The sequence below is a fragment of the Anser anser genome (assembly GCF_964211835.1).
Source record: "Anser anser genome assembly, chromosome: 3".
Lineage (NCBI taxonomy): Eukaryota > Metazoa > Chordata > Aves > Anseriformes > Anatidae > Anser > Anser anser.
The window spans coordinates 83,486,770-83,511,036 of record NC_139722.1 but is presented as its reverse complement, the minus strand read 5'-3'; the positions used below and the strand labels follow the sequence as shown (position 1 = coordinate 83,511,036).

Sequence of the window (24,267 nt, the reverse complement as noted above, 5' to 3'; positions counted from 1 at the left end):
TAACCATGGCAGCAGATCTAGTCATGGGGAAAAAAAAATGATGCTGCTTTTACAGTAGGAGGTGGAAATGGACACTGTGAGCTGAATGTTTTCAAGCCCGTGATTGGAACCCCGAGACATTTTCATTTAATAAGCTTTGACTTTGGAGATGGATTGTGCTGCTGTATTCCTCACAGAAGAGACATCCGTGGGAAGAGAACATATTCGGTAATTGGGCCACAGCAACACCAAGAAGCCGAGGGACACTTGTGCTAGAAGAAAGCTGAATCTCTGATGATTACAGTTATAACAGGTGTCAGGGATACAACAGGGTGTCCCAGATATGCAGGGACCAACTGTTACTTAGATAAAGGACCATTATTTACATCACTGGCTGCAGAAAGGGGCCTTGAAGCATTAAAAAGGGCTAGGATATAACCAGGAATTCAGGCCATAATGTTTTTGGGGCACTTAAAGTCTCTCAAGTACTTTAGAAAGAGCTAATTCTCATTATTGTCTGGGAAAGAGGGCAGCACAGATACTGAAGTGGCAAGGTCAGCTTGCTTGCCTAAAGCCAGAGAGAAAATCTATGTCAGAGCTAGTACTAGAAAGCATGATTTGCAATCCCACGCTCAGTGCATCCCGATCCTGCACCAGTTGCCCCCACAGCTCCCTGCAGAGCCAAGCAGGCTGTGGTTGCTGGTGCATGTTGTCCTAAAACACATGCAGCTTCTTTTTGGATGCTGGAGAGACTCCCACATGTGGAGACCGCCGAGGGGCCCTGTCCAGCAGCTGGATGCTCACCCCGGTTGGTGCCACAGGTGAGCACAGTGTTTCATCTAGTCGGCACTGTATGCTTCAGTTAGGATGCCAGTTCCTCCTTGTAATTTGATCAAGAAAAGTCAATGAACTTCAGAAACAGAGAGCTTGTTTTGAAGCAGCATTTTGTTTCTGAAAGCAATTTTGTAATCCCTGCTGTGCTAAGTAACCACTATAAAGCTGAAAACACTTGTCCTTGCAATGCCAGGTAAAAAAAAAAGTGGCATATGTAAAAGCTGGTGCTTCTGCTTGTTTTAGATGGAGTTTACCCTGCAGAAGTGATCTCTGCAGTAATGCACATCCAGCTAAAATGCACAGGAAATAAGAGAAGGCAATGTGCAACTTCAAGTAGAGCCTTCAAATATAGCAATACCAGGAATCTTCCTAACTGTGACAGCTGGGCATGCTGCATGCTTTCCCTAGAGGGTTAGATGCTTTTAGGATGTAATATCAAATATTCCACTTTTAAATCCAGGCATCTGATCTCAATATTTCTAACTGGTTTTACAAAAGATTCTGGCCTTTTTTGTGCATCCTGGAGAGAGGACTGGTGGAAAACTCGCTGCACAGAGGCCACCCACATTGCCAGTGGAGCCATTAAGAAGCCTGTGGCGCAGCAGGTTGAGCAGCCCTTGTTGCTAACCCATCCATGCTCCAACAAAGACATCCATTGGTATTTATATCTATGGTGCCGTCACCTGGTGTAGCACAAGCTATTGACTGCAATGACAGTGCGGTACCCTCACCTGATTCAGCCTGCCCTGGTTTCAGAAACCACACAAACGCTGTTTGACCACACATGTGGTCCCTCCCGTACTGTCCCTGGGGGGGAGCTGAGCTTACTGCAGTGAGCAGCAGTTGTACCAAGCCCTTGAAGGAGCTTCAGGTGTGGTGTCTGAATCTCCTTCCTCGCTCTGTGGGAAAGTGACTTTCAGTGGGCAATGGGGGGGGAAGGGAATTTGTTTCAGTAGGCACTGGGGAGTGAAAGAGTCCTCAAAAAGATTGATTTGAGGATAAAGATAAAAGGAGAGAAGCAGAGGTCAGAGAAAAGGGCAAGTGTGAATGCTAGAGAATCAGAGGATGAGAGAAAGGGAAATTAAAAAATTATGGCAAACACCTTAATGATCTTGCTTGTGGATTTCAAAGGAGGAGAAGGATCAGACTTCCTTCAGTTCTGGGTCATTGCTGGAAGACTTCACTTAGATCCTCTGGAGATGCATTTTCCGTCTTGACAACTAACAGTGTTTGTGCAGGCTGACTGGTAAATCTTTTTTTCAGTAGACTAATCTGCTGTTGGGATTTTTCTAGCACCATTTTTTTTTTTTGAGAAGAAATTGGAATAGAAATAGAAAGAGACAATAAGGCAAATCTCTCTGCTTTACCCACTTCTCTTTCACATGAAACCCTGTTCTTCCCACCACATAAGTAATTCTGGATCTGTGTAGAGAATATATGTAACTGTGATAGCAAATCGGAATGAAGAAAGGGAGAACCAGTCACATAAGGACAGGAAAATAGAAAAGAAAAGAACACAGCATTCAAGGGGAGGAGAGTATGCAGACAATAGTGGACATGAGGTAAAAAACTGAAGCAATGTGATTTTTAAGGGAAAATTTTGATGCAGATGGAGAGATTTAGGATATAAAATAGCAGATAAAGATACAAGCAGTAAAGGGATATATGAGGTTAAGGAAGATTTTGTTCCCAAATTGTATTCAGGCAGTAGGTAATACTTCCAATGCTGTTTCAGTTTTATCAAATTGTTTTAAAAAAGAAATGAAAATAACAACAACAACAAAAGCCTAACAAATGCCTTTCATCTGAAAGTTTTAATAAACCTGTAAAGGTTGGTTTTGCATAACCTAAGCAGAACTAACAAGGCATATTTCTAAATGACTAAAGTAGCTTGTTAGAAGCCTTTGGCAAGACTAACTTTGTGTGAGTCAGGTCAGCATATTGAAAAGGCATAATAATATTCCCAACAGGAGACGAAAATATCCAGTTTTTCAGAAATCTGATTTTTGCTGTGTTGTGATCAGCTGCATTTTGTTGCCACATTGTGCTAGAAGTTTATTAATTGTGAAGCCACATAATGCATAAATGCCTTCTAGTGACATCCATAGCCTGAAAAATCTTCCGTTTGCTTAGAAAAGGTAATGCTAATGGCATGCTCATGAAATATTTTTATTCTGAGAGCTCAGAATAGTCCACAAAATGCCATAATGCGCGCTGATCTGGATAACCATACTATTAAAAAGTTCTTTAGGCTTTGCTACGGCTCAGTTTCAAAGTGTATGGTAAATATCAGTGAATATGTGCATATGAATGTGTGTATGTATATGTGAAGAAAAAAAAAGGAAAAATGCGTACACACAAAGGGCAAAGGAAAACTGATGGTGTAGAACATTCACCTTATCATGGAGCTGTATCTGTACTACATTATATGTTTTATATAAGAATTTAGTTTTGGATCCTGGAAATGCTAATCACTGCTTCTAATAAACACATGTTCTTTAGATCAAAAATGCATTAAACTCCTAAAACCTCTTAGGAGATGCCTGCATCTCCCTCACTGACAGCTGTGTGGTCATAATCTAAGCCAACAGGGGATCAACAAACTAATGAGAAAGTCTTTTGATGGAGGTGACAGAGCTGAACGCCCACGTCGGCAAAAGCCTGAGGCAGGTGCCTGTTAGTCTGAGCATACAGAACGCAGCTACTTCAAAAACAAGGCATACAGTGATTGAGCTAAGTCATAAATTACTTCAAAACTGGCCTTTGTTACCAACAATTTTTCTCACCTCCTTTCTCCTTGTGTCCTCCCCTCCCCCCTGCATTGTATTTATTTGGATAGAGGATTCACATCAGTACATGACCAGTGATTAGTTCCACCATATTAAAAAAGAAGTTAGATCACAAAGGGAATGGCAATGCTTTTTGCTTGTCTAATTACCAGGCTAACTGCTTCCCTGCTTGTGATTCATGTTGGAGATATCAAATGCTGACTTACAGTACAAAAAAACAAATCCTGCTCTATACAAACTAGAGAGTGAAGAATGCCATCAGCTTGGCTAGGAGCTTATATGAAGAGAGCTGGGGATCCAGCCTCTGGGGGGTGTGAGCCACCTATTCACTGGTTAGGCTAAAGGAATTAGAGGAACACTAAATTACGCCTGTTGGGATAATGACTAACATTGCATATCAAAATCATGTAGGTCATTGTTTTGCTTTTTTATTAGATAACTGCTTGTTCTTCCATACAACTCAGTTAGGGTGCTCTTTCCCAAGTTTGTATTGTATCAAATACTCTGTTGCACTCATCATTTTGGCTTATGAACAGTAATTCCCCAGGCAAATCTTTTTTCCATCACCACCTTGCTTGCATGAACATGTGGCTTGAATGCTGAACATTCTTTCTTGTCCAGGTACCTTTATTCCTATTCCAATTAGAATTGCAGGCAAATGTCAAAGACATAAAAGTGTTTCCAAATAAGAAGCTGAGCACTGAGTATTGTTCAGGGCCCACTGTTTTCCTTCAGCAATGTCCTTCACCTGACAGTGAACTAAGGTCTTCCACAGACAGAGGGCTGCTCTGAGAGATGTCATGCAAAGGGAGAGGAAGACTTTACTTCATGATGGGGTGGGGATAAAAATAACCACTTGACATACTTCAACCTGTATTTTTAAAGTGCCGGGGAGGTCTAGATCATGTTTTCTTACGCTCTATAATTCCTGCCTGCAAACTGCTCCGTTACTTGGAACGTAAATACTACTGTATCACTAGGAAGCATATCAAGCATTGCACTGGCACTAGATCTGACAGTAATGATGCCCTTTGTTTAGTATAATCTCGGAAAGTGAATTGTGCAGTTTTTCAGTATTCCTCTTCTGAGAGCGTGGCTTCAGTTTCTTGCTCTCAGGCTACATAACCAATTGCATTTTATTGTTTCATGGGGGCAAGAAGAGGATGTAATTAAATAAATACTCTTAGACTAAGATTTGTGCCCATCAGGATGTATGAGAATTACGTGGTTATTGTAAGCCTGTACCTGTGTGTGTGTGGAGTGCTCAACCCTTGCCTACTCTTCTGGCCAGTGGTCACCATCCTCTCTGGCTGCAGCTGGCAAGCCAGAGGAGTACCTCGGGGCAAGGGGGACAGAAAAGCTCGAGAAGAGGGCTGCAGGACACTCTGTTACTGGTTTTCTGTTCTTGCGTCTTCTTCAGTAGCCCATTCAGTTTATGTATACATGAGTTTACTTTAAATTCCAGTCCCAGAGGAAAGAAATTTGGGAATAACCTTCATGAGGAAAGAGCTTCACTGTGTCCAGCTCCTTTGGATTTCTCTCTAAATTCAGTTCTTTTGAACCTCTGAACCAGAGGGCATGAAAGCCACACAGACAGGAGAGTTACTTACTGCTCTCTTTGAGAAGATCAGTGCAGCTGAAAATCTGTCTTCTCCTTCCTTAATCCTGTCTCCCCTTTTCTTTCATGGTTCAGTGTCAGGGAATCAAAATGCCAGGCAGAATATTCAGCAGCTAATAGGTGAAAGGATCAGCAAAATAAAATAACTAGGATCAGTGGGAGAAAGTTAACCTTATTCTGTGAGGAAACATGTGAGTGGATGTATTAGTAGACGAAATAATGTTTGGCTTTGGATTAGGTGTACTGCCCTGAACTCACTGCAATCATTTAGGTGGAAAACAGTACAGGATTTTAAAAACAAGCCAGTGTCAGGAGGAAGATTGTGTTTTCTCCCAGGACAGACTAGAAACTTCACATGTACCTGCTTATATACAGTTCCCCTTCTGTTACTGGGAAAGCAGCCAAATGAAAATGTTTTCTTGGCAAGTATGATTAGAAAAAAAAAAAAAGCTTTCTACCTGAGTAAGTCTCACCAGATGCCAGTGGGCAACAATGGATATCAATCAACAAAAATAACTTGTTCAAAGAAAATCATAAATTAATTAGGTAATTCTACATATATATGTGATTCTTGATCAAATGAATACATACCTCAAGATGTCCAGGCTGAAAAGTGGCAGTCAAAAAAAAACACCATGATTTCACTACATAACCTTAGGATCCATTTTAGGAAGCAAATAAGAAGTCAACGATCTCATGAATCTCCTTTTGAAATAAATATATATTTCAAAAATAAAATTGGAATAAAAAATGTGCATAGGTTATTTCTAATGCAATCAATGAAATCATGAAGGTCTGAAAGAAAAGAAGAACTGCTGTTCCCTTGGACAGAAAACTCTACTTCTGTTGGCCCAGAAGGGCTGTTTACTTTCAAAAATGCTGTTCAGTGAGACAAATGTGCTGTTTTATAAAGAAAGGGCACTGTCGCAGATGATTACACAACCAGTCTGAGACTACTGAACTCCTCTGTTTCTGCCGTACAGGACAATTAGAGATTTTTTCAAAGGGGAGGCTCCAGAACTGAGAGGGAGGAAAGCCAGGCAGGAATGGAGCGAAGGCTCTGGCACAACGTCTGGCACAGGGCCTCCAGGTTCATCATCATGCTGCTGGAAGCCAAACAACAAGAGCCCACACCTTCTCACTCGAGAGACGAAGATGAAGAATAAGCTCTTTGGAAGAGTCTAAACATTAGTGTTTCTACGCAGCAGCATACTGTGGGAATACCCAAATTATCACAAGGATGGGGTGTAGTTAAGCCATATGTCTGGGGGCCTACCTGCATCTGGCCTCCTAAATCAGCCAAGATAGAGGACCACAGTGTATAAATAGTTATTCCCCCCAGTCTCTGAAAAAGCTTGGAATCTCTAGACAGTGCTACACATTGGGATGCGATGGAGATGCCCAACAGGTGGCTTGGGAAACTTCAAGCCAATTCTCAAAAGTAGCTTAAGAATTGAGGGACTGCTGGGATTTGGGTTTACCTGGGAAATGGGATTTTAAATCTCCTGAATTATCACACTGCTTCCAAATGTTTGCCTTGAACCTAGTTCTGTCAAGGACACCAGGGTGAGCTAAAAAACATTAACTGTGTAGGTGTAATACCATTTCCAGAAAGTACAGCTACTTAGTTTACTGGGGAAGATGCTGTATGTTTGACTATTTGCTTTGTAAATAAATCTTATGGATCTGAAGTCAACTACAGAATTTTGAGGTCAGAGCTACTGAGCCAGATACTCAGAGGGGCTTAGATTTGTAAAGACATTGCAAAGCAAGTTAATTTGGCAAAGATAAAGAAAGGTCTTAGAAGAATATCTGCAGATTATTCTGAAAATGCGTTGGCTGGAACCCAGATTACTTTTATCTGAGTTTTATTTTCATGCACAAAGCTGGGAAGATCAGTATACTGGCAGAGGACATGAAAAAGAACTTTGAAGAAGCAAAGGTGGGATCTATCCTGTTCAAAGTAAACCAGCTAAAACACAAAGCTGACAGTGGTTAGCTGTTTTTGAGCTGAGGACAAGGTAAATGCTATGCGGGGCTCCTTGACACAAATGAAGAGCCATTACAGGCTCTTCAACACACAGGCAAACCTGTCTGAAAATGACACAGGGGCAGTGGTACCCTGCTGCTGACATCCCAGCCAGGGGAACGATGCTGAGGACACACAGCTGGAGGGCTGTTGTTGCTACTAAGCAAGAGGAAGAGGCAGCTTGTGCTAGGCCACTGTTCTGGGTATCCCCAAGGAAATGCTGCTGCTGGGGATGGAAAGTAAGTCCTGAGTTCATGTGGCTGAGGCTGTACAGGTCAGGGATCTGATGTAAGTCAGATAAGCCTGATTCATCTTCACATCCTGGAATAGAAGCACTTTAATTTTGAGCAGAATTTGTGCCTACAGCAAAGAGCCTTGCTTGGGTGTTGACCTCATATTAATAAAACAATAGTCTGGAGGACACAAAGATAGGTAGCCTGAAGTATTATCAGCAAGAAGCTTCCTTGAATCACACTAAGCTTTTCTGTAAATTATTAAGCATTAAAGAAGCATAAACCCCTCACTACCATGAACCCAGGCAATACAAATCAATGAAAGAAGTTCTCACATTCCATTACTGCTGGTTATACTGCACCTGAAAACAGTTGTGACTGATTATAATTTGCAGGTGAGCACTTTTACATAGGATAAAGGGACCTTAAAGGGCATCATATACATTCACATACACTTCAGGGCCCTTTATATTGCCAGAGTGCCAAAGAGAGCAATGACATACAGCCTCCATTTAGGTGGAGCTCAGGCATGGTTACTCTAAAAAGGAACATCATTTGGGCAGATCTGGATCCAGTTAGTGTTGGTGGAGGGAAAGGCACTTGGACAGCCAAGGATAAGAACAAGAAGTGCCATATAAAGCTATGTCCACGAGGCTATGTATTTTAGCACACACCCTTCACTTCTTTCCCTCTTTTCTCTCCTGTTCATGCATCTGTTGCAGCACAAATCTTTCCTCTAAATAACAGAAAGAGAGGGAGGAAAAATGATTTCATCATGATTTCATGTGATTCCCTGGGTAGGTAAAAATAAAGTTGTTAAACCAGTGACCATGCATAAATCTCACAGAAGTGACAGCACCAGCTCCTCTGTGCTTTTTCTATATAGCAGAGCTAAAAATAGCTGATATGATGTTGGCCTGAGATTTTATCTGACTATGTCAATGATCTCTTGATGACAATGAAACACCCTGGCAACAAACGTGCAAATGTCAAATCAGGGTATGACGTGGAAGACATTATATCAGGAATATCTGTATATAATATAATAGGGAGCTTTTCGATAAAATCTTCTGAGGTGAAGATTTCACTGGGGAGGGCAGGTAACTGGTGGGATATGTCTTGGAGTGGTTAGGGTGAGGCTAGGAACAGGAGGAGATGGTAAGCAATCGATGTCCCATGGTGAAAGCAAGCATGTCCCCTTCTTCCCTCCCATATGTAAGAGCCAAGTTATATTTCTCCCTGAATTCTGAATCTGATATCCAAAAGAATTCTCTTGTTTTGAGGTCAGCGAATATCCTGAGATAACACTAATGATCACTCTAAATATCTCATCTGCCTTTCTTCTTTCTTCTTCCTCCAGTACTCCAAATGTATATCCACACTTTTTTTTTTTTTTTTTTGGTTTCCCTCTAGGATCAAAACCTCTGCATTTATCTTGAAACTGAATATCAATACTCATGCCAATGCTAGTGAGAACAAAAATATGGTGAATGAAAGATCTGTGTAACCTCGTGTATGTCTGAGAATAACCGTGTAAAATTATTTTTCAAAGTAATTCAATAGTGGAAGGGCTAAGGGAGGTAATAAAAACAGCTCTCTCTCTCTCTCTCTCTCTTTTTAAGTCAAGAAAGAAAGAGCTCCTCTCTGAAAAGAATCACATCTCTGCACCCTTTTTGCCTTCAGAAGAGTTTCTTCACAAGAGTAGCTGAGAGAAGACTTGGCTCAAGTGGACTTTCAAACAGAGATTAACAGAAGAGTCTAATAGATTGATCATGCAAAAGCAGTTCGCTATTGCTATTGCTTTTCTAGCCCACAGTCATGAGTAATCCCTCGTTTCCTTCCTTCTTTCTTCCACAGGATATTACAAGGCAGACCAGATTGCCAAGAGAGCAAATGAAGGGATGTCACCAAAAGCAGCTGTCAAGTTTGGATTTCTTAGATAGGAACAGTCTGATCAGCAGCAAAGCCCAAAGAAATATTTGGCTTTGAATCATTTTCTCAAGCACCATGGGGAACAGAAAATGGAAAGGAGAGATCAGTGATGGAGAGCTATAGATGATTTTGCTGCCTGTTTAATTTTCCTATGTAGAGCAATCTATTTAATTGTGAAGAAGAGGTTTTCATGTGCTCATGAATGAGTTGCACAGTATGAGAAACACAAATCAGGTATTTACTAAATGCCCAAAGGATATTGCTCACATTGAGAATACTGCTACCTCAAAACCAAGGGGATCTTTTATAGTTTGAATGTAGATCTCTGAAAAGGAGAGTTATTCCCATGCTAGATGAAAGCAGGGCCATGCGAAGGCTCGACTGGCTTATTTGTTATGAAAATGTTGCTACTTAGTTCAGGACTCGACTTCCTGATTTATAGGGGCGACCTTCAACTTTATGATTTATTCATTCCTTTCCATTTTTATCTTTAATTTCTGGTTTGCACTTTCTAAAGGGTCTCAAAGGATTAGTGTGATCTCATTGTTTAAGGTCTGGGTGGACTTCTACGGAGTTAAAAACAGACAAAAAAGATGCTTTCAATGATCTTTTAACAGCAATATAAGTTGTTTCAATGCTTGTATGACACTAGGCGTGTGGAGTGGCAAGTTTCCAGTTTTTGCTAGATTTGGCAGCTAGTAAAGCTCCTTAATAAAACAGCAACATATTTTTCTTTCAGATTTGCAGTTTCTAAATGTCACTCTTTTATTGTTGATTTATAAAGTCCTTTTCTTGCCAGACCCAACCAAAGCAATATATATACATGAAATAGATACTCTATATTTCAAAAGTAATATCTTTTCCCTTGATTGAATCAAAAATTATGGTGAAACATTGTAAATTATATTTGTTTTACACCATTTTATTAAGTAAATCAAATGGTTGGATCTCTCTGAAAGAGAAGTCTTCTAATATTATGCAGAAGATTGCACAGTGCACTAAAGAATAAAGATGGATGGCTGCTTATTTACAGAAACTCTTGACCATATATTTAATTTCTGTAAAAGATTGTCATCTCACAGTCTAATTTGATAAATTTGAATAACTAATGCATCTGTGCTGTTTACTGAAAGGTATGTTTCGGTATTACCTTCTGACATTTAACTTGAACAGTTTAATACCTCAAGAAATTGCATAAAGTGAAAAAATATCTAGTAATAACAGTACTGCAAATAAGATTTTAATTGAACAGAGCCAGGAAAGACAGTCAAATAGCAGTCTTACCCCTGCTGTTTCTCCTGAAGACAGACAGTATTTGACGGTCACCTTGAAAAAGTCAATTATTGAGAGAGAGGAACAAAGGTAAAATTTAATGAAACACAGTATTATGTTTTCTCTTTATTTAGAACAGAAGTGGACCCTCATGTTGGTACAAATTTCAGGGAGTTTTGGAGTTTTCCCAGGGTCCTGGGCTGCAGGTGAGAAACCTCCAAGGCTGCATGAGTCACTGTGGTCAGTCATGCAATTAGCACTGGGCTCTGTTATAAATAACTCCTACTTCTCTAGTCTGCCTGTGCAGTTAAAATAGCTGCCAGTGATGCTCAGCAGATTTGTAGGTTTCATGATTTTTCAGGTCCTAATTGAGCCGACAGCTTCACCTTTGCCTCAGCAGACACCAACACTATCTATTTTTCCAGATGGAAGAATGCTGCAGTTGCATCATCCATCCATGCCTTGCCTGCATGCAGAGCCTTCCAGTGTCTGGGAATAGGCAAGGTTAGTTTGTTGCAGCTTGCTTTCTGCTGCCTCCTGCTTTCTGATATGTGGAAAATGAAAAAATGAATACTCCTTCCTTCAGGTGTAACGGATGAGCTTTGAGAATTGCAGCAGCATCGGAACTTTGCTTCCTTGATGCATGCCCAGAAAGGCTGCCTGATTTCTGGGGGAGTGATAAGCATTTGGGAAGCTCTGGCATGTTCTGGGGGGAGCCATTTCCTGGTATATTGTCACTATGTGGCTGAATATGTTTTAAGGAAGAATTCTTTGTACAACCATGCTGCTCACTTATAGGGAGAGCACCAAAGAACAATCTCTAAACTGAGCTCTGTAAATACATATTTTTAACCATGCACATTACATCCATTAAAAAAAAAAAAGGCGGGGGGGAGGGGAGAGGGACATAAGAGAGATGACAGCTACTTAAAACATATCAGCTAAAGGTAATTTCATGCTTCAGGCATAGTCAATCCAAAAGCTAGCCCAGAGTATGAAGGGACCTGAAAGAATGTACATACAGTAATCAGCATTTTCCAATTCCTTCCTCCCTTCCTCCCTTCCTTTTTCAAAGAAGGCAGACATTATACAGGACTGAAATTTGAGAAAGGAGGTAAGATACTTGCTAGCACCCCTCAGAGAGTTTTAAGCTGCTATAGTTGGAGTTTTTATATTTATATCATGTAAGTAATGTCTTGAGAATCATACAGAGGGAAATGGTGAGAAGACGAAAACCTGCTGGTTTAACCAGCGTTACAAAGGTGATCATTTTTTTGCTGAAGTAAAAGTATAAAGCCCGTAGCCTGCTTTAGAAGTAGATTTACACCCTGTACAGACATGCTGCAGCAGAGATGCTCTGAGCAGGATGACGCTGTTACCTAACAGGGATAACAGACCCGCACACAGGCTGTTTGGTCATCCACATACTGTGCCTGGAAATAACCCACGTGTAGTGGGCTGTAGTTTGAGTTGACCTTTAGCTAAGTAAGAAGAATTCTTTGTGCAAAGCTTTTGATTGTCTCACCAAACAAAGCTGTTTTTCCCTGTATTGAAGAAGAGGTTTCAGTTTTTCAGAGGAGATTCATGTTGAAATGGGACTGAAATTGCTCAGCTTGGCTCAGTTTCTTGCATCGTTACAGGCATCAGCTATTTGTCTTAATGTGGTGTGTGCTCATCCTCTGCAGAGCAGCCTTGAGTAGAAGCAGAGAAAATGGCCGTGAGGACATTTGTGAGCTTGGACTGTTCCACAGACATAGATCTTGTCCACAGCTGCACCTGACTAATTTTCAAACAAGCAACCTGAAGAAGACAGAGGTATGACCCCCTCCCCATGGATCACTCTGTGACTTGGTCTGGTTCCACACCCTACACCTGTGCACATTGGGAGGGCAGAGACAAGGTTTTATTTAAGTGCACCCTCTCCCTTTACCCTGCCTATCTGCGCACAAATGTCAGGGATTCCCTTGGGGTTTGTGCTAGCATTGTGGCTAGCACTTGCTCAAACATCAGGCTGTGTTGGCAGTGTGCCATGCTGGGGCCAGGAGACCCAGGAGACCTCCCACACATTTGCTTGGATGGAGGCAGAAAGAAAGAGCATTATGCTGGTGGTGCCACACTGATCTTCTTGGCTGGGATGGTCTACAGAGTAATCCAGACTTCTTCATGAGAATAACCACTTGCTGTGTGCTTTGCCAGGATCACAGCACCCATGTCCCCGTGCCCAAACATCACTGTTAAAGCTTCACGTTTGCTAGTGCTTTGCTGACAGTCTACCCCTACCTCCTTTTGCTTAATAGATGATCAGGTTTTGGCAGTCATCGGGATGGATATTGAGGTTCTGTATGGCAAATATTAAATATATAATTGACCTCAGCTGTAGGCTTATTTGACACAGCCTCCCAAGTGTCCACAGCTGACTTTATGCACAGCTGCTTGGCATTCTTGCCTCACAGTCCCTGCATTACAGGGAATTAGAGATATTGCTGTCAGTCCACCAGGCCACTGTAGCCCTGTCAGCATTGCTAACAAAACAACACTGTGTGTACAGTCAGTGAATACCTCTTCATGTCTCCTTGCCCTGATTCAGGCTGGCGCTGCCTTCCCTGGGACCACATTAGTGTCAGTCCATGCTGTGGCCAGACCGCGTTGCTCTGTTTTCGCAGAGTCCGGCGTCCTTGCCTGGACAGTACTTTAGGGAGACTTTTGAACTCAGTAATTGTAGGCATTCTACAGGCATTCTTCAAGCAATTTTACCTGCATGGATATTTTGCATGGCTGCGTAGACATTGTCACAGGTGAAACCTATAGTAGTGACACAGGTTAAATATATAGTAGTGACACATGGAAGTGTCACAGGTGAAACATATAATAAGATTACATGTGAAACACACCCTAAAACCTTTGAAACCAGTGGAATGGGATCCAGCAGGGCAAAGCATGTCAAGCATGCTACTTTCTACAGAATGTCTACTGGCAAAGGACTAGCAAATGAGGCTTTCATTGAGGGAATATATGGCAAATACACAAGCTATTCAGGTGAGGTTTAAATACAGTATATTAAATGGCTTTGCAAGGCCAAATAAATATATTTTTTTTACAAGTATAATATATTTGAGACACAATTCAGAGGACTGAACAACTCTTAGATAAAATTCTGTACATGGTACTGAAGTTTCACAATAATCTGAATTAAAGAAAGCAGAATGACTGCTGAGAGGCCAAAGATTCAGATGCAGAGCTTAGCCTCAGTACAAGGTTGAATTTAAAGATGTAAACAGATTAATTGCCAATGAGAAATAGAACCATATATAATAGTTGGGTATGATAATTTAAGATGTACTTTTGGATAATAAGTGTGTTTTCAGAAGAACAGAACAGCAGTGAATGTCTTTCCACTCTGGTGCACCACAATGCTATTATCATTTCCTGCAGTTTTTTAATGAAGTTCAACTGCATTATCTACAGTAACTATTTCTGTGTGTTTGATTAAATTTATAAATAGAATATAGGAAAATAAAATTACAGGAAATAATGGGGAACACAGCAAAAATGAAGGTATGAAGGACTTCCTAGGATGACTAAGGATACCCTAAGTGGGTAAAATAAAAATAAAGTGAAAATGAGGAATTGGTAAAACTCTTCTTCAGAGGCACTTGCTTAACAATTTATTTGCTACGTGGCTGCTGAGAAAAAAGAACAAATAGTGAGTCTGCCATATCATAGTTGTTTTTCCGCTGTATTCTGGTTAGTTGTAATGCTTGCAATCATACTTATTGTTGAAATAACTACATTGTGTGCTTTTTCATACAGGAGCTTCTGTTAGTAATGTGGCTAACTGACAGCATGAGTACAGACATGACTACTGTACCGTGGTAATCACGAAGGTGAGCTAATAACTAGTAAAAAAATTGCTCAGTTCCCAATCCCTTCATGAGACTGTTTATTGCTTGTGTGGGTTTTAATTAGGGCACCCAAGTAGGAAGCCCTGAAACTTCTCCAAAATGTGAATAAGATGTAGCTCTGTAAAGAACTGAAAACCTGTTATCTAATTAAAGGAAAGAAAGGTTACTCGCTAAGATTATCAGAAGCAGATCAGATCAGACATTTGTGTTTTACTTCAGAAAAAGAAGAGTAAGAAGATTGTTTGCTTTTTTACATTTGATGTTTTTCTTGCATATTTTTTTTTCTTATGTTGAATGGCCAAAGCAATCCAAAACTGGAAAGAAAAGGGAAAAAAACAAACAAGCAAACAAATAAAAAACAACTCAGACAACATGTTTTGTTTCAAGAAGGAAAAAGGATTTGAGACTTTGGACTGATGGTTTTCAGAATGACTCTGTCTACAATTGATTTTATTTTGTTTCATTTTTTTTAATAGATGAAAATCTAGAGATCCTGTCTTTACTCTGCTTAATTCAGGCTCTATTCTTGCAGTGATAGATTTTCATCTGGAAATATTATTGCCTTCGGTCTAGACTTGAATTGTCATGCTCCCAGCTACTGGGAGAAAGGAAGTTCCCTTTTGCACTGAGACACATCAAAAACATCCTGAAAAAGCTCCAATGTAATTGCCAAATTCTGCCCTTAATTACCCTTCTGTACTTGCGCTGATTTCCAGAGGGACTGGAAAGCCTGTGTTCCGCATGCTGAAATGTTCATGTACATTTTTTTTGTTCAATTAAATGGAATGTATACCCACGGATTTTTCACAAATTAAAATGTTTTCAGTCACTTCAGGCTACACCACCACTAGCAAATAGTGTAGTGTGATAAGAACAGAGCAGAAGGCTGGAGCGGCTGGAGCTGAGGCCCTGAACACATTTAGGGGGGTTACTGCAGAGTGGCGTTGGTGTTGCCTCCCTGTGTGACATTACTACAGTCTGTATGGGGCAGAAGGCATCTGAAGGGAAGCCGAATAGACTGCCAGTGCCAGCAAGAGAGATCGTGGCTGGAAAGAGAGGGACAGTGAAAGAAAGAAGAGTGATAGAGGGAAGCCTTTTGGAAGAGTTTGTCAACACAGAGGTGGCAACAGAACAGAAAGGGAGAAGATATGGATGAAGCGATGCCTCTGGAAGAAACACGAGCTGTTCTCACAGAGTTTGAGGGCTGGCAGCAAATGTGAAGGTGCAGATGCCTTTACGCAGTAAAAGGAGGGTTCAGGGTTACCACAAGATAGCTCAATTTGGTTAAAGAGCACTGTACTGGTGGATGCATGTTCCACACATGCCAGAAAATTTCACGGCACTGTGTTCACTCATTGGTTTGGAGCCTCTGATTCCCACAAGGGCTTGGTGCTCATTAGGTGGGCTTCTGGAGCAGGTCTTCATCCACAAGAACCTAAGATTACGTATACTGGCAGCACACTGCCATGTAACCAGCACATGGCCAGTGGGGACAGCTGGGAGAATTCATTGCGCTACTGCTCTGAGCTAAGACACATTTTAAAAACTTGACTGAGGTCTGTTCAGGCTTTATTATAGAATTGCTATGGGAGTTTTTTCTGGAAGCAAATGCTCCCCTTTTTTAGGAGACAAATGACAAATACAGCACTTATCGTGTATATGTGATACCCTTTGTTGCTATCAGTGCTTTCTCACCTACTCTATCAATGTATAGGATATTTATTTTAAGTGTCCATAATGCTTTTGGAAGGTGTTTGGTTGGCAATGCTAGAGACTGGGTTTTTCTGCCTTCCAGGAAAGTTTGCAAAATACACACATTATTGAAGAGTCCCTGAACACCTAAGGAGTTAGAAAAGGAATTATTCACTTTGCTGCTGCATCATGTTTTTACATCTATATCAGTACTTCACAAGAACAAGTATCATTTATTTCAGGGATCTTACTATATATACATTTATATTTGGGAAATAAATACAGATATTATCTGTATTTTATATGAACTATTGAAAAGCCTTTAGATTAAAATCACTTTCTGTCCCATACAACTAACTGCTTCTGATGATCTAGGTGGGACAGCTTCTAGACACCAACCTCTTTGCCATCTGGTTTCTCAGAAAAGCAAAAACTCAGCATTTGCTTTGAAAGCAGTTCTACCATATGGTAGCATAGTACCTATCTAAACTCTCAAGGCTGGCAGTTTTCATGGATGTTCTTGAAACTGCTTTGCAGAAATCTACATTGGATCCATACTGCCCATCTAAATGAGAGCCACAGGCTTCTTTTGCAACATTCTGATCCTCTTCTTCTCTAACAGATACTTTCTTCATATTCATTTGCCAAACATACATAAGATTGCGTGTTCTCGTGAATATATTTGATGTTTAAGATGCTGTAACAATATGCATGTTCAGTGACTAATGCAACATGATTCCTTTGTAAACAGTGTTTTGAATTGGCCTGCAGTCAAAGCACCTGAAATACTCCTAACACCTTGGCTTGACAGGAAGATGTAATTGTATTAGTTTCTCAGTTTTTGCAAATATGCTTTTATTTAGGTCCAAATAATGATCAAATTCCAAGCAGCTAAATCCCCAGCTGAGACCTTCTGTATCATCCTGAGGATTAATTTTAGACAAAATGTCAGCTACTAATCAACACTAAGGATCAAATTAATTGTAGTTTTTCCAGACTGCTAAATTAATATGGTGTTAGCCTTGATGAATTGCAATGAAAATGCATTTTTGTAGGGTACTGTAAATTGCCTGTAATGCCTCTGTAACAAAAGTTCACTTCTCTTTCTGTAGAAGCGTAATCAAAGCCAAACCAAAGGAAAAAAAAATAAAGCTTGCAAGTGTGAAGTGAAGAGACAAAGTACAGCAAATGTCACTGATGACTGGTGGCTTTAAAGAAGACATTTTTGAACATCTTGTGAGCAAGAGTGTTTACCTTTGATGCCTCTTGCTGGGCTTCTAACCTGCTTACACAGGACCTAGGACAAGGCAGCTCTTAGAAGTGCAGAACAACCTCTGCTCCTGGTGGGATGAAAGAATCAAGAGTGGCACCCGTATGCTGTTAGAATTAACCTGCCTGCAAAGTAATGCTGGAAAATGTGCTGGTATAAGAATAATTAAATGGACAACTCTGAGTTAGACAAAGCAGCAACTTTTCTAACACAAATCTATTCCAGATTGCAACTAAGCTTTCAATAGCTTTCGCCTTCTTTGAATTCTCTGTGGACCATCATAACTTCAGTATCAATGGATGATAGGAGCATTTTTCACGCTGGATTAACATTAGCAGACAGATTCAAAGACCTCAGGACCAGAACTATGTGGCACCATCAGATGCAAGATGTCTCCGTGCGCCTGACAGCACAGAACTAAGGAATTGTAGCACTGGTACAAAACTGTTTCAGCCACACCTTAGCCCTGTAATACATGAGCAGTTTGGAGCTTTATCATGCACAATGAGCTTTCTTTTTACCCCTACCTTTAAAACACTGGAAAAGTGAGGGAATTCCTTTGCACAAAGTAATATTTCAATGGCATTCCCCTCAGGATGTCTGAGTGGCTCTGACAGGGAGCCAAGATTTGCCAGGTGCTTTCCACCTGAGAGCACAGGTGATGTGCTAGAGGTGGGCAGAGAAAGGGAGTGCAGGGCATGGGCACCTCGCCTGGGGAAGGGTCCCTTCGAGGAGTCTGGGAACAGCAAGGAAGGCTGACGTGAGCCCGGGTGTAACGAGACCTCCAGCCGCTCCAACACAACAGCCACTTTCCATCTGGCGCGGATTTCTGAGGTAAATCATCCCTCAGAGTGGGTCCCTTGAGGTCATTGAGCACTGGCTATACCTGAAACATTGCTAATTTCACTATACTCAAGTAGTATTTTGGACAAATGCTTTAACCTTGTGCTCTGTTAACTGTAGCAGTGTGTAGAAAGTATTTCTATTCTGATAAAAGATCACACATTTTCTGTAGGCATTACTGTTTTTCTTACCTATACATTAAGTTAATCATCATAAACAGCAATGTGTATCATCCAAGGCTAAAGGTAAACTATTATTAAAATGGAAAACTTTAGCAAGTATATTTTTGGCTAAGGGATGGATCTTTATTGTATTTCGTACTGACGGGAGCCATTAGTACAGGCAACTGGAGTTGTGCCAAAGTATCTGTTGTTTTTTTTTTCCCTCCTCTTCCTTTCCGCCATCTCAACATGAACATGTGCAGTCGCATTAGCAAGCCATGGGTGACTTTTGGGAGTGAAGACAGCCAAGCTCCAGGCACTTGGTATGCTTGAATTAACTTGGCCTAATAAACTGTCTGAATGTACCTGTTTTTTAATTGCCTAGCCAGCTAAAAACACCTCTCTTTGATCAAACAGATCTGTTTTGTCAGCTTTGATTTCTCTTTTCTCACCTTCTCACCTATCAATCTATCACCAGCTGCTAACTGTCATCTGTGAAATGCCGATGAAACAAGTCATAGTTGTGGTTTGCTGGCACATTTTGGTAGCATCCACACTGGAAAATCAGCAAGCAGGTGCACTGGCCCAGAACTGAGGCAGCACCTGACGCACTTGTACTTGGAGTACAAGGAGGACACAACCCAACATGTGTGACTATGAGGAGACTCTGCTGGGGGCCTTTTTTGGTTCAGAACCTAGGAACAACTGTAATGGTTGGGAGCAAATTCTCTCTGAAACCAGAATCCTTCTCCAAATCTGACCAGGAAAAGATGCAGAGGAAAACTAAACATATGGGAGAGATTTGCCCAGAAATTCTTCCTCAGTTTGCCATGACTTGCAGCTCGGTGAATTCCTGAAGCCAGAGAATTTGCTTTTGTGTTTAGAAGCCCTTGAGAAATTTTTCTTCTATGTATTTGTCCAGCTGTTTTGGTAGCCATGTAACTTAGCATCCTCAGTGTCCCACGTCTCTGAAATTGAGACAGGAAAGGTATCTAAGGAATCTACAAAGGCCCTGTCTCTTTAGGGGAGAGCTTAGGGCTTTTCCACCTTCTTCCAGAGGGAGTTCAATCCAAAGAACTCAAGCCTTCGCCTGATGTAAAAATGATTCTCAGTGTAACAAACTGCAAAAAAATACTGTCTGTGTGAGCTTTTTCTCTGAACATACATAACAATGAAAACGGGTTGGTGTCAAAGTTACTTCTCACTGCAGGATCATTCAGCCTTCGCATCAGTTTTCTCTACTGACACCTAGTTCTAGACTTGCTAACCTTCTGGACCTGACTTCAGAACTATAATGAAAATGACTTTTTGCTCTGAGACATACATGTTTGCAAACTTCTCATTTTGCATACTCCTGCCTTCACAACTAAAAAGCGACTGGAGTTCCTTACTATACAGTGACATATCAGTGGCAGTCATCATCCATTTTGAGGCAAATGTAGCCCTCCACTCTCAGGCTACGGATATGTTCTGGTAAAGGGCCCGACATGGCCCTGTAACCCTAAAAGGACCTCTTAATATCCTTAACAAATGCTTATTCAGTTGGGTGGGCATAAAGTTCCTGAATTTGTTGTACTACTGCAGCTGAGTATATATATAGCTACATAGGATATATACATATATCTTACATATTAAGACAGACACATGTGAGGATATATGTAGCTATTGTAGTGTAGTTAAGGCAACATCTGGTTGTCCTAAGAACCATGGAAAACTATTTTGGGCATGCTATGGCAAAGTTTGCATCTAGGCATTCTCACCACCTACGGCCTCCAGCACTGAGCATACATTTGTTCTGGGAGCTTAAAAGGATGAAGAAGATTTAGAGCTCCCCGTAACTGTTCCTGGCACAGCACATCTGGTCTGGTTTTCATTTTGGTAGTCTGCATTTTTTAATGAAACCTTTGGGAAAATAACAAAGTGAAAGAATACATTGTTTCGCCTGTATCTAAATACAGAATGAAAATTTGCATTCACAGTGCAGCACAACTACCAACTCTTGCCTAGAAAACAGTTGAATGTATAGGGTGTTTTATGAATACACAGAAATACTTCTTCAGGTGCTGTCTCACATCTGAGGCAATAGTGACTATTTGCACCAAGTGCAGAGCTGTCTGTGGTTTCATTTCCCTAATACATTTTCAATAACAACTATTTATTTCAATAACAACTATTTTATATCCAGTACAATCTAAGCAGACTGCTAATAATAAAATTTTATTTACTTGAGTTATCAACTACCTTTCAATTTTTATAAATGATTTTTCTTTATTGTTTAGCTTTTTACCATGAGTGCTGTTAATCTGCCTCCAGATCTTCATTTAGCTTCAGCACTAGTCCACCCTCTCCTACAAATGCAATGCTGGAATGCATTTGAGAAATTAACACATCCCACAGAAAAATGAAAACCTATTAAAAAAATATGAAAAGATAATTTCATGATTTATGAAAAAAAGGGTTATTTATTATTATTTTTTTTAAACCACAGTATCTTTAGGTAAGCATTCACAATTTATTGATGAACAGGCTCACAGCTGTTGCAAACAGGACTGCAATCACTTCATGGCAGTGTGTTACAGGAATGGATTTGGGGACAGGTTATGGCTAGAATAAGTTATTTAAATGGGTCAAGCAATCAAAAGCAGCAGAGGAAAACAGGACAGCAAGCTGAAATCATTTGTTAATGATAAATTAGTGGCAGAGGCAATACAATAGTCAAAGCCTTCTGGGCCTCACTTTTGTCCTTGTTTCTTGATCACTTTGCTCCATCCTGCACATGTAAATTTTGGCCCTAGACATGCTGTATTTCTTTCCAGTGAACAAATAATGCTTGGTTCACTTCCAGCAACAAACTTTCTTATACTTAATCAACCAGTTTATTAGAGCATGAAGGAAAATTGGTCATGACTTCAGTTCCTGTACTGCCTGAATTAACAAGCTGACTGTTGCCAACGCTAAACTTGGAAGTGCTAATGATAATTAAAGTCTATTTTCAAATACATCTCACAGTTTTAAGGTAGAGAAGTACTTGCTACTCATGTGAATCTCCAGACTGTGTATATATATATATACATAAAGTGCTACTTTCTTCAGGAGTTGTTAGCTGTGGGAAAGAGATCATAATTAATGAATTATTAATGCTGTGTGATATGTTATTTGTTCTCCTTTATTGAGTTTATAGCTATTTATGTCCTCCAAAATCTTCGGGTAAGAGATGCTTGAAACTAGAATTTATAAGCATTGCTAATTTTGGTTAACTTTTTGTTGTTGTTGTTGTTTTATTGTTGTTATAACAGCAAAATATGGAAAAATAGTGCTAATATTGAAGCTGACAGACTATCAGTAGCTTTACTATCATTTGGCAAAAGTCCATGTAGCTCAATTTTCCTTCAGTTGCATATGGGTAAAATATCTTAACAAAGTACTCTAACCCCAAGCTCAAGAGGCACCATGTTCCACAAGGTAATCTTCTTAATTATTCAGCATATTCACACTACAGAGTGAAGAAAATAAAAGAAAGATAATCATACTTTGTTTTCCACTTCATTTTCTAAGCCTGCTTCCTGGCTAATTCAATCTATTGGATCAGTGGGAGGGACAAGGGATAGATTAAAAAAATGTTGACTGTCAGATCAACAGGGGATTTGAATTAATGTTCTTTTGCACAGACTGGAAGCATATGGGCTGCAGGGTGCAGCTCTCTTTGGAAAATTACTGCCAAAACAGTACCATCTCTATTAACACAGCTGATGGCTTGTGAAGCAAAAATCAGTTTTTACTTGGGTTAACTTTCAAAAAACACTTTCAGAGCAACTGCCCACTAATACCCTGTCTCTTGCTACACCAACAATATTGCCTATTAACACCCTATTACAAGTCATGCCTGTACAACTCCACAAGTGTTACTGTAGGATGTAATATCCTACAGACCCCCCCCCCCCCCTTACGATACTGTGAAGGAATCAAAGTTTTGTTCATTTCGCCTGACAGTTGTTACCAAGATCTCATTTTCCTCCTGTAAAAAAGGAAAGCACACTTTGATAGAACACCTTTCATATAAATGCTGTCGGTTCCTCAGTACAGGTTTACTCCTCAATTTGACTGCATTTCAGCTGATTTCCAAGGCAAAAGTTCTGTCTTCTTACATAATCAGATACAGACATTTCCTTTAGGTATTTCTTCCACAGATGTTCTAGTTTGCTTCCCTGCTGTTTTCCATAGGAAGTAGCAATGATCTCTTATCTGTCATTTCTTTACTTGCAAGCTATAAAGTGTTTTATTTGAAATGAATGTTAAAGATTCAAAGTTAAGCTCCAAGAATAAGAAAATGCTAAAGTTAAAGCTTTATCTATGCATTAAGTAGGATTGTCTCCAATAAGCAAGCTTGTGTTCCTGTAGAAGCCTGTGCCTCACTCAGCATATGCGAGAAAGGAGTCTTGTCACTAGGGCTCTGTAGTGGAAATCAAAGATTTTGGGCTTTCTGTTACTGCCTGTACTACCATTTCCTGTATTATCATCTTATATAAATTTCTTAATCTTTCTGTGCTTCATGTCTCTTGCTGTAAAATAATGATGACACACACTATTTCCCCTTTAGATGGGAAATTGTGGGTGCATCCATAACTTCTGAGCAGTTGAACAGTCTGGTGATGGGAGCTACAACAAGTTTAGAGACTTGTTATTGCCAAGAAGTTAGTAGGAATCTGCACTGACTGAAGAGATGGTCATGAGGACTTCTGCTCAAACAAGGTGCTATTGACTTACACTGTTAAAAAAGGACAGATATACAAATTCTTTGTATATACTGGACAGTATCCAATGAAAAAGAGGTTTAAAAGGTATTAGTAAATGCATATTTCAATTTTTAAGTTAATGGATATATTACGTTCCCTTCAGAAAAGTAATGTAAAATTAAACAACAAAAAAATTGCAATGGCACTAATTCATCAAATTTTCACCTTTGTGAGACTTTTACGTACACTGAATGTAGCTCTCTGACCTTGTTTATCATGTACACTGATTGAAGCAAGACTCCTACACAAGTAATGTGACCAATACAGATTGTTGTAATGAAGAACATCAGGATACTGGTGAATTGGTTAAAACTCAAGATCCATATTGCATACGCTTTTACCTTCCATCATCATTTATGTGATTCAGGTTTTAGAGTCACCAGGGATTTTGTGTGCAGAATATAAAAACCCTTTAAGAACCCTGTTTTACAGAGAGCAACTCTGAAACATCATGTTATTTAAAGGTGTTTTGACTGGGAATTCTCATTGTGCCTGTGTACGTGCAGGTCAATGTTTAGATCTGTGCATATGGATAAGCCACTGAGCAAGAAAGGGGCATCAGTGTTTGGATTTCAGTGTGAGCAAAGGGTTTGTCCTCAGTTCAGGACATTGTTCTGTCCCATAATGCTGCTAACACTGGGACATACACTCTGAAGTTGTCCTAGGGAATGGTATGAAGAACATAGTTTCGAGTTCCATGTGTTCACTGTTCATTTTAGCAGCACTTTTAAAATAATTGCATCATTCTTCTCATCTAAAAAAACAACCGACCAGACAAAAAAACAGGAACAATTTCCTCATGACTTATTGTCGTCAGCATTTGCTTCTCTATAAAACCTTAGGAAAAATGTTGGAATTTCCTCTTGCTGTTAAATATAAAAGCTTCAAGGTTTCTTTGAAAAAGACAACAGATGGGCTCA

The 24,267-nt window shown here is 40.1% G+C and overlaps 1 protein-coding gene across 1 annotated transcript in view; it reads left to right on the top strand.

Annotated features, from left to right (window-relative positions):
• The window catches only part of OPN3 (opsin 3), a 56,953-nt gene extending 38,831 nt beyond the window's left edge, over nt 1–18,122 (top strand). The window contains exons 7-10 of the mRNA XM_083830339.1: nt 11,112–11,190; nt 12,372–12,501; nt 14,497–14,570; nt 17,393–18,122. The gene's annotated coding sequence lies outside the window, so the exon portion shown is untranslated. The remainder of the gene's footprint in view (nt 1–11,111; nt 11,191–12,371; nt 12,502–14,496; nt 14,571–17,392) is intronic.
• The last annotated feature ends 6,145 nt before the right edge of the window (nt 18,123–24,267 follow it).